Source organism: Lutra lutra, chromosome 8 (genome assembly GCF_902655055.1).
Source record: "Lutra lutra chromosome 8, mLutLut1.2, whole genome shotgun sequence".
In the NCBI taxonomy this organism is placed as follows: domain Eukaryota; kingdom Metazoa; phylum Chordata; class Mammalia; order Carnivora; family Mustelidae; genus Lutra; species Lutra lutra.
The window spans coordinates 116,136,939-116,149,217 of NC_062285.1; positions in this window are offsets into that span (position 1 = coordinate 116,136,939).

Genomic DNA, 12,279 nt, shown 5'->3' on the forward strand with positions numbered 1-12,279 from the left:
TGCTTCCATCCTGATTCCTTCATCTTATCTTCTCTCTCCCACTCCATAGGCGGGGAGAATTTTCTGCAGTTTTTTCATCATTTAAACAAATACTCTGAAATCACCTCAGATCAGTGGATAGAGGTCTTCCTCATTACATTTTACAGAGGATTGATGCTATATTATGGGGAAATATAATTTATTTTGAACCAGTTCACTATAGGTGGACATATAGGTGGTTTCCAGGCTTTTGCTATTTTAAATATTGTCAAAATCAACATCCTTGTACATACATCATTTTGTATTTTTGCAAAGGTATCTCCAGGTAGATTACTAGAAGGAATTGCTAAATAAAAGAATAAAGACATATATTTTACTGGGTATTTCCCAATTCCCTTAGAATGACATTTTACATTCCTACCCAGCAATAAATGAAAGTGCCTATTTCCCCAGAGCCTTGCCAAAACATTTATAAGTTCTTGATGTATTATCTCATTACAATTTGCACTTAAAAATCTATCATTGCAAATGATAGATTGTAAATGAGTTTTACATTCACATTTACATTACATTACATTGTAAATGAGTTTAAGCATCTTACTCATGTTTTGGGGCTACTTGCATTATGTTTGTTGAGTTGTCAATAACTAATATTTTCCTCCTCTTTTTAAAGAAATTATGTATTAGGGTTTTAATCTTTATGATATAAATTAAAAATATTCTTCTTCTAATTGTAACTATAATTGTATTTTGCTTGTTGAATTCTATTTCTCTTTCATGCAAAAGGTTTTTGAAACTATTTTGAGGTGCATTTTCAAGTTCTCACTATGATGATGACTTCCACCTGGGAATCTCCAATCCAGGCTTCTACCCTGAACTTGAGATATGTAGATATGGTGGCCTACTCAAAATCCCCACTAGTCTGAAACAGTCCACCTAATTCCCATTTACCCCCTTCAGCCTTCCTAAATAGTTAACAGCAATTCAATCTTCCCAGTAGCTCCAGATTTTTTTTAAAAAGTGTCTCTCTGTACTTTCCTTCCTCACATCTAATTAACTTCAAAATAACTTCAGGATCTGTTAACTTTTCACAGTCCTCTGTGTCACACCTGGTTCAAGAGCACATCCTCTTACTCGGGTTATTGCAAAATTCTCCATACACTATTTCCACCTCTGTCCTCCCTATTGTATATTCTCAATAAAGTAACTAAAATAATCCTGTTAAAATGTTGATCAGATAATTTCATCCTCCTGTTAAAAAAAAATTCAGATTTACAAGTGAAAGCTAAATCATTCCATTGGCCTCTATGGCCCTACGTGATCCAGTCCACTCCCACCTACCTCTCTAACTTCATCTCCTACAACTTTCCTCCTTGTAGAGCTTGTGTGCAAAAAGACCGGGTTCCTAGAATATACTAGCTAGTGTTCCTCATCAGGGTCTTTCCAATTGCTTCTCACTCTGACTGGTTGTCCTTTCCAAAGACAGTAGCATGTTTCACCCTCTCATCTCTGCTTAATCTTTATCCTAAGTCCATCATATAAATGAGGGTTCTCCTGTCCAATCTGGGAAAATTGTACTGTCAAATGCCAAATAATCTCTCTCTGAGCTATCTTCTCCTAAATGTAAGTTATAACATGAATTTAACCTACTATATATTTACTTATTTTGCTTATCACTTTTTTCTATACACACCCACACAAACAACACTAAAAAACACGCATGGTTCTAAGCACTGTTGAAGGCTATTACTTCTATTTATTTGCTAACTACTGTCTATATTTACTACACCTAGAGTAGTGCCTGTCACGGAGCCAGAACTCATTATATATTGTTGGATGAAGGAAGGAAAGAAGGAAGGAAGGAAGGAAGGAAGGAAGGAAGGAAGGAAGGAAGGAAGGAGATAGATGGAGAAAAAAATTAACCATTTTCTGTAAAGTTCTATTATACTGAAGGGTTATTTTTCCATCTATACTCCTTGCACTAAAGCATTTTTTTTTCACATTTGCAACTTGACTGATGGATTCATATCTTATAGCTCTTAAACTGAAATTACTGATTTTCTCTTCTTTTTAACTAATCAGAGAAACAAAAAGATCTCACTTGTTTCAAAAATGAGAAAATATTATATGATAAAAATAACTAACGTTTGTTTTGAGTGCTTACTAAGCCCTAGGTATCATAACTTTAAAAGTATCAACTTACCAAATTCTCACAAAAACCTTCAGCAAGGTCATATAACTATTATGTGTAGCACATAAATTCAAATATAGGAAATCCATCCCCAGAGCCAATGTGGTTGGCCATCAAAACTAAACCATCAAACAAAACCATCAAAACACTGCCTCTATAGTCTCATGTTGTAGGAAGTATTGCTATTCTCATTTTAAAGATGAGAAAATTGAAGGGCCTAGATTTTAAAACCTTCTACTTTTATAAGGCTGGTAAGTGGAACCAGAGCTAAAGCCAGGCTTTTAACCACAACGTATACTAACTCTCACTATGTTATTCTTTAGGAAAAAGTAAACATTTTTTTAAAAGATTTTATTTATTTGACAGACACAGATCACAAGTAGGCAGAGAGGCAGGCAGAGAGAAAGAGGGGGGAAGCAGGCTCCCTGCTGAGCAGAGAGCCAGACGTGGGGCTCGATCCCAGGACCCTGGGATCGTGACCTGAGCCTAAGGCAGAGGCTTTAACCCACTGAGCCATCCAGGCGCCCCCCAAAAGTAAACATTTTAATATGCTTTAACACTAGATAAATCCATCCATCCATTTATCCACCTATTTATTCATCTAGATAGTCATCTAGATAGTCATTTATTGAGCACCGATTACAGGAACAGAGTCCATGCTTACCGCTAAGAATTCAAAAGTGAAGAAGACAGACATAATTGTCACCTTCAGGGAGTTTATAATCTAGGAAGGAAATATATGGATATATAGTGGTACTGAGGAAGCTAAGAACATGACAGTCATTCCAAGCATCCACGGTAAGCTATTTATTATGATAGTATATTTTGATGTCCAAGAGACTTATTTAAATTTATAACTATCCTACAAATCTTAGGGTTTTTTTACATGAGTAGCTATACTAACAATACATTTTCCATATTATTAATTGCCTTTTTGATACTTAGAGATTAAGGATTAACTTTCACAAAGAACAAATATTAATTAGGAAATAGAATGTAAATAATAATTAGAAAAAAACCATGTGTCATTTGATTTCTGGTCAAAAAACTCCTCACTGAAAACAACAGATTTTACATTTTCAAGTTCTGAGTAATCTATTTTCAGAATATTTTCACTCATGGAAAATTAGCTGCCTTTCTTTGGTAACCTCTGAGAATGGACATTATAAATATAGTAGAATGACACTTATGATTCCAATGAAAAGAAAAACAAATAAATAACTCCCCTTCAGCTAGGGGACCAGAAAGTAAACAGTTCTCATAAAACTGTGTGCAATTATAGCTCTTCTGGTATTTTGGAACTCTTCTAAATGTTTATGCTCTTGTGCGGGTCAAGAGTTGAACAGAGATTCCATATGCTGCTTGCGTACATAATCATATAGAGACAGTGTGATTTCTAATACTGTCCTACGGTTTGGTGAAATGTGGAGGCTAACCATCTGTCATCAATAATGCTGTCAAGAAGATTTGGAAAGTGTTTGATTGGGTTTTGGCAGTGAGTTATCTGTTAAAATATTGTTGGAGGCAAAACTGGGAAGTTCTGATGTATTTTAAGGAGACACAAATGTCTCTGCACATGGGCGCCCTGATACTGGGACGGTGAAGTGTCTTATTTAGTAGAGGCACAGATTTCAGTGCAAGTCAATAAAGAAAAGAAGTAGTGCTGTGTTTGTATATTTAAGCATATACGCTAGGCTCCACAATAGAGCACTTTTTGGTACTCAGAAAAGATGGCATTGGGAAGTAGCATCTGTTAAACACATTAAGGGAAACTTCTGAACTGAAGGAGAAACTGGAGGATAAGAAAGATTCGAGGGAAGGCCTGGCTGAAAATTGGGCATGAAGAAACACAGAAGTCAGCTTCTGCTAATCAGACAAAAGGAAATGGGTTTGATAAAATTACGCCATTTCAAACTCCCAGGTGTTAGTACTACATCGGAAGACAGAAAAGACAGAAGAGGTCAGGGTGGGGACAGAAAGCAGGAACACTAAGGAAGAAGAGTCCAATTAAAGACAAGTTGTGGGTCATTTACAAGAAGGGCTTGATGGAAGTCTCAGGGAACCTTTCTCATTCCAGACTCTGGAAAACAGCCAAACCAAACTGACCACTGGATATCAACAACTACTGCAGGATCCGGTGCACTTGATTTTCAGAGGGTTTCTAGGTTTGTGTCTCAAGTCCTTTGGAAGCAGTGAAAATCACCAGATGCATCTACATTACTCAGCAAGACTAATAAATACCTAAGCACAAAAACTTGAAACCAAACTCATCTTTATATATGGGAATATGGACAGTGAGGGCAAAGTTAACCCACAGTCACCATATTTACCATCAATGGAGTGTGATTTAAGCAGTTTTTATTAAAACATTAAGGAAGATTTTTAGTGGAAGAAATAAGGTGTAAGAGACAAAAATTATGCCACCTAAGGATTTTCCTCCATTGATGAGAGCTTTCTAAGAGATGATCTAGACTTAAAAAAAAAAATAATAAGCTGGATTGATGGAAAGAATTCTAGCATTAAGTAAAACAAAAACAAAAACCTCTTCCTCATTTTTTATAAAATTTTTGATTAACTCTCTCTGGAATGTAAGCAAGTGCTTTCTTTCTTTTTTTCTTTCTATAAAATAGGAATAAATCTGATTACCCTGGGCTCTGAGAACTTAAAAAGAAGAAAATACTTACTGCAAGGTCAAATCAAGTTAAACTTGAGTTTTCTTAAATAGCATATATTTTATATCTAAATATATATATGAACATATGTACATATATAGGTAATGATTACCCCTTAAATGAGGCATCTTCCTTCCTGGAAATTTACAAGAAGAGATAAACACTCATCAATCTGTTTTGACTTAATGAAGCCTGATTGGAAGACAGATGATGATTTAAATGACTTCAGGAATACAGGCCTTTCAGTTTACACTGCTTTATGCTCAGTGTATCACTTATACTTATATGTCTCTTAGATAGTTAATATATTTCTGTAAAGTATGTATATGTTTCTTGATCCACTTGTAAATTAGGAAATTTTTTGCCACTGACAAAAAGAATAAAATTGTTGCATTGATACATTTCAAGTGCATTTGATTGCCAAATTATTAAAGATATTACCAAATTATCTAAAAAGATAACTGTATGAGAGAAGATGAAAGTGTCTCCACAATCAATCTTTCAAATATTCAAAGGGGGAAAAAAATGAATGTTTTCTTTCAACATTAGTGTAAGCCTTAGGGACATGATGTTTTATCAAGAAAGGGGCAAGAAGAATTCAATACCATCAGTGGAAAACAGAAAGTAATGAGGAAAAAGCAATGTCTTATGGGAATCCTATGTGAAACAAACACACACACACACACACACACACACACACACACACACACACCTCTCTGATTGACTCCCCTAGCTGATTAACATGATTCTAAAATACCTTCTTAAATAATAAGCAGGAGTGTGCTAAGACATAAAGATTACTTTTAGCCTCATTTTAGATTAAGGGTTAAAACATACACAGATATTCACAAAATAAATCCACTAATTCCCCCTAAATCATGTGGTGCAATTCTAGACTGAACAAAATATACACTGAGATTTATTTTGCTTTTGAACCACTGTTTTTTGTTTTTTGTTTTTTTACGGGTAAGGAAAACCCGAAGTTGGCTGTAATTATGTATGTATTTGCATATGTTATAGCTAAAGACAAAACTCGAGCAACCCCTCAGCAGGAAAAAAATAGCTCACAAACTCAAAAACAACATTTTTATTCCCTTAAGTAATTACTTAGTTAATGCCTTCTGTCTTGATTATGGCTTTAATAAATGAAAATATCTTGCATTTTACCAGTATATTTGAACTTTCCACATTTCTTATATCCTAGAATCAAAGTAGACAGTATTGTTTAAACAATAAGCAACCAAAAAAAAAAAAATCACCCTGGGAATACAAATATAATATCACTACATCAAGCAACATAAGCTAACCAAAAATTCTAATAACTGAATTTTATAGTATTGAATACATTATTAGGTATCAATTTGCAGACTATAGGAACTACAGAAAAACATAATCCCTCTTTTCTTCATAGTAAACTGATAAGGGGAAATAAGTGAACTGAAGCAATTAGACAAACAGAAAGAGGCTTCATAAACATGACAGGTAAGGTTCATTGAGTATTTACTATTTGCCAGGCAGTTTTAAGCACTTTACCTGTTTTCATTGTAAGTCATTAATCCTCACAACAGCAATCATCTAAGGTGGGTAGAAGTCACAGAAAACCAAGAGCCTAAGTATCTTGATCCTGGTCACCTGGCTGCTACAACCAGAATTCAAACTCTAGGACTGCTGGGCCATACTACAAACATGCCTTCACAAACATTCCCAAATCTAAGCCTATGTGTTGGATTTATTACTTGTTTTGTGTTATTGTTTGAAAGAAATTTGTGTGGAGATTGAATCAATGAAATGTTTCAGGTCAAAAGAGATATATGTTACCTCTTATATTCATCATGGTTCTACAGAGAAATAGAACCAACAGGATATGCATAGAGAGAAAGAGATTTATTTTAAGGAATTGGCTCACTTGATTTGCGGAAGCTGCCAAGTCCAAAATCTTCAGATTAGGCCAGGAGACTGAGGATCCAGAGAAGAGTTGCAGTTCATGTCCAAAGGTTGCCTCCTGGCAGAATTTTCTCTTCCTCAAGGAGGTGAGTCTTTTGCCTAAGGTCTTTAACTGACTAGATGAGGCCCACCCACATGAAATACAATCTGCGTTGGTCAAAGTCTATTGATCTAAATGCTAATCTGACAGAAAAAAATACCTTCATGGAGACTCTAGATTAATGTTTGACCAAATACCTGGATCTTGTGGCCTGGCCAAGTTAACACATAAAATTAACTATTACAACTATACACACATACATGTTTGCATATTTGTATGTTATGACTGAAAACAAATTAGTAAACTTCTTAACTGGGAAAGAATTAGCCAACTTTGAAATAACATTTATTAAGCGTATCTGGACTCTTTGCTGCCTTGCAGGACTCTAAGGAAGGTCCCATGTTTCAAGGTTCTTATTATCTGGGTGTGTTGAGAGAGAAACAGACAGGTAATGTATACAACCAACTATGCTACACTACACTGAGTTTTAATGAAGACATTGGAACAGAGTTCCACAGGAAGATAGGAAAAACAGTAAAGTACTTCATGGCCAGCCCAGCATGGAGAAGAATCTCAAAGAGGAAGAGACTTGAACCCCATTAGGAAGAAGGTGTAGAATAAAGATATGAAGACACTAACATAAATGGAGTTTAAGGATTTGCAGAAAATCCAGTGAAAATAGAGTGCAGAATTCATGATGAACAGAGACTGGAACAACTTTATAAGTTGTGGCATAAAGTTTGTGGTTTACACTAAAGCTACTGGGTAATTGTTGAAGCTTCCAGCTGAGGGAATGGCATGATCACAGATAGGTTTCAGAAAGATTCTATTAATGACAAAAGAAGAAACAAAACTGAAAGACACTAATGGAAGCAGGAAAATAGTTTAGAAGAGATGGATGAACTCTTGAACCAAGATAGCAAAGAAAGATGAGGGAGCAAATTGGGAAAAAAGACTCAAAAATATTTTTTTGAGTTAAGACAGACATTTAATGATATGCAATTTATAAGAAAATAAATTATTTTATTCAACAAACATAAATTGAAAATCTACTATGTGTTTGGCTCTCTGACACAAATATTGGACTATAAAGATAACTAAAAGAATATAAACAAACCATTCTAATGTGGAGCAATATAGTAATAGAAGAAAAGCAAGACATGAACATGACAAAGAAGAAAGAGAACTGCAGGCTGGATTGTGACAAATAACTAACAGCATGAGAAAGACAACACTGGCGAAGGAATTCCAAGCAGAGAGGTAGCATTCAGAAAGGCACTTAGGTATAGACAAAACCTTTGTTCAGGGGTTAGAGGTAGTCAAGATTATAAAGTGTGCAGAGAAGAATAAGAAAAGGATGTTAGGCTATGTTGAGCAGAGCCTTCTTTGCATTTTACTGAAAGACAGTGATCACAGACAGAGTATGATCTGAGTTTTGACAGAAGCACAGAGGACGGATTGATGAATAAAACTAGTAGGAAGGTATGTTAGTTTCCAAAACTGCATTAACAAGTTGCCACACACTTTGTGACTTAAAGTAACAGAAAGGTACTCAAGATATGAACAGGGCCATGCTCCTTCTGAAGGCTTTAGAAGAGAATCTTACTTCTTTCAGCTTCTGGTGCCTCCTGGTATCCCTTAGCTTTGCAAAGATTCTATCTCCAAATAAAGGTATATTCTGAGGTTCCAGGCAGGCATGCATTTTGTGAAACACTATTCAACCTACCATAAGAGCCCATCACAATAGCCCGGGCAAGGGAATGTGAGGACCTGAGATAAAGCAGGGGAGAGGAGATAAAGAAAAATGGGTAGGAAGGAGGTCACAGTGACAGGAAGTCATGTCTGAAGTAGAGGAAGAGGTGAAGTCACAAACTGAGGACAATTCCAATATTTCCAGCTGGGGAAACCAGGTGGAATTGGGTACCACTGGTTGGGATACCCCTGAGAACAGATTTGAGAGATGGGTTCTGAGGTGTGGAGGATGTAGAAAAGTTCAGTTTTATACAAGGAAAAGTGTCTTAAGTGAGGATAACCTCAAGGGAAAAGAAGATGATTTAGAATGACTTAGATGGCTGGGTAGGTGGTAATGCCATTAGTTGTAATTGAATGTACACTGGAATAAAGATTTTTTTTTAATACGGTTGGTTTTGAAAATCGTAAGTTTGAAGGATGTATTTTATATGCAAGAGAAGAGGTAGAGCATGGAATAGGAAACATACCTTTGGTACTCTGCAAAAGAACTGACAATGTGTTTAGCAGCTTAATGGCAGAAGGCATACATTCTCATTGGAAACTAAGATGTGTGGAAAAGAACAATAAGAACGGTGTCAGTGAAGTTAAGAAAGGTGCATCAATAAGGGAAGGTCAGTAGTATGAAAAGCTTCAATAAGGAGAACTGGGATGATCTCATCGCATAGTATTAGAGATCATCAGTGCGCCTGGGACAAAGTGGCTGGTTTGTATATAGCATTGGTGCTCCAGTATGGCTGCAGTAAGATGAAGGGAAACAGATACTTAGGAAGTGGATACAAACAGTACAGATAGATGGGAAATCAAGTTGTTAGACAATCTGTGCAGATCCCAAATAAAAATCTGCTGAAGTATATGTGCAATGAAAAGACCAGAAATAACATCAACTTCAAAAATAAATAGTAACGTGTATCACTTTTTTTTTTTTTTACTAGTGCCAATTATTATAAATATCTCACATGCACTTACATTGACCTAATTTCACAGCAATTCCCTGAGGGACTGCTATTATGTATTTTGCAGAAGGGGAAACAAAGGCACAGAGGTGTGATGTAACTTGACTGTACTCACACATCTGGTGTGTGACAGAGTCGGGATTCAAACCTTGAGTCTAACTCTGGAGGCCGCTCTCTTAAGTCAATGTTACAGTGCTGTCCATTATCTCAGTATTTTCCTCTAAATGGTGGGATTATGAGTGGTGTTTATTTCTCTTCTTATAACTCTTAAACATTTTCCCTCAATTTTCTATACTCATTTTATAATTTTAAAAGATTTAAGTAATATATTTTTAAAGAAAGGATGGTTGGTGAGTGTACATCTGTCATAGACAAGGAGAGAGGATTGTAGCAATTTGACGATTGAGTAATATTCAAGAAAAACTAAGTTTTGTCACTTTTTTTAAGGAGAATTTACACATATTTGAAGGCTAAGGTTATAGACTCAGTGGAGAAAGAGAAATCAATGACACAAGAAAAAAAGAGGGAATAGGGTGTAAAAGGGAGCAGCAGATGGGGTATAACAGTTGAGTAAGAGCGCCCCTGCAGGACAAGTATGGAAGAATGTTCTAGGCTGAGTGGTGGAGTTTAGACACCCTGGGGTGTGAAACAGGCAGCTTTGTCCATGGATCTCAAGGAGTCCGGAGCATAAGTGTGAACAAGGAAATTTAAAAACTGAGTAATAGCTTTGCAAAGGGATAAGGATAATATCAAAAGAAAAGAACTGAGTGCAGTTAGTCTAAGATAAATTTTGAAGAAGTCTCTGATTCTGCATGGCTATTTTTTTCAGTGAATAAAATATTTTGCAAGGTCTGATAAAATTGAGGGGGCTTGGTTTGGTTGAAGGCAAATGAGTGTATCATTTAGAGAACCTCCAGGTGGAATGAGGAAGTGAAGTGCCTGGGGATGAATGAATGTGAATGTCTGAGTGGAAAGAGGGTCCTTTCTTACCACTGTGATAGTGATTTGTTCACTTCACTGTAAGCTCCCTCAAAGTTAGCCATTCTGTCTTTTTCACCTCCGTGGCCCAATGCTTAAAACACAATTTCTCTCACCATTACCAGCTTATAGATAAAATGGGAGCACAGAAGTGGCAGTGACTCTAAATTCACTGGTTCTTGCTCCCACCTGCTAAAGAGAGCTGCTGAGTCACTAAATTTTTATTATGGGAGTCATCAAGCACCCCCAAGAAATGGCATGATGCTTACAAAAGACACATCATGCCATGTGAGGCAGAAAGAGCTCTGTCACTGGTCTCAGGGCAGAAGGCTGAGCTAGCATTTCTTGGTACTCTGACAACCAAACATGTCTGTTAAGTCTACTAAACAGGATGACTGGCCTAATTTGATTTTCCACTTCTTTTCCACTGTATGTAACATAATCAGTTTCAAAGAAACTTGTCCACCTCTATCTGATCCCACTACCACCAGCATATCTAGAAATTGTTGAGAGAGCCAAAATAATGTTTTGATGGCAAGGCTGACTTGACATGAAGTCAAAACAAATGACTTAAAATATTTCTATTGTTTTATCCACACAATGTCAACCAACCAATTCAACTGACGATGGCAGGAATTATGTCAGGGCTGGGGGGTAGAAGAGGAACCCATCAAACACTTTTATTGTTCTTATCTTTAACTAAGTGGATGAAATTAATGGTCAAATCACTATTGGATGTCCTGGAAGATGGAGTTAAGTGAGGAAATGGAATTCTATGACCTCTGGACCATGTACCTTAGTGTCTTTAAGAGGCAATTGTGAGTTTAAAAACTATTTAAACTTTGTGGGACAATTTTCTCAGGAATGTGGAATGCTAACTAAAGATTAAGGTTCTTTTATTAGCAGATGGCCCAAACAGCCTTCTGCTAATGGAGATTTATTAATTTTTTTAAGATTTTATTTATTCATTTGACAGACAGAGATTACAAGTAGACAGAGAGGCAGTCAGAGAGAGGAGGAAGCAGGCTTCCTGCTGAGTAGAGAGCCCGATGCGGGGCTCCATCCCAGGACCCTGGGATCATGACCTGAGCCGAAGGCAGAGGCTTTAACCCACTGAGCCACCCAGGCGCCCCAAGATTTATTAAATTTGAGTTATTTGAATTTGTAGCCAGGGCCCTGATCCTAAATTATAAGCCTTCAAGGAAAACACTGGAAAAGATATTCTAACTAAAAATACCACTACAAAAACTCATCACATCACACCTCCAGGAATGCATGCTTCTGGTGCTCATGAGGTCCCAGAGATAACAGGAGCTACATGAATATACCCTATCTCTATGTAAGTCATACATGATTCAGTCCCTAAAAAAATAATTTAACTTTGAAAAAGTTACAATTTCCCCTAGAAAGAAAGATAAATGTTTTCCATAACAAGGTACAGAGACCTTAGACACTGATTTATGCCTTTTCCCCTCAAAAAATTTATGGGGGTGAGTGGGACTGAGGATGGAGGGTTTTATTTTGGAAATGTACCCAATTCCCATGCGTCACATCTGTTTCCTTCCCACTCTGAATTTCTGTGACCAGTCATAAAGGGTACAGTCAACCTTTCCTAAATAACTAATGCTAGGAACATTTATTATACCTAGCTCCTTATATTATGAAAATGACAAGTACATAAAATTTTCTATGCAAGAGCTTCTGTGATTTACTTAGCAAGCATCCTGAGCTAAGTAGGGGCTGAATGAGTTCTGCTGCTGGCTTATACGT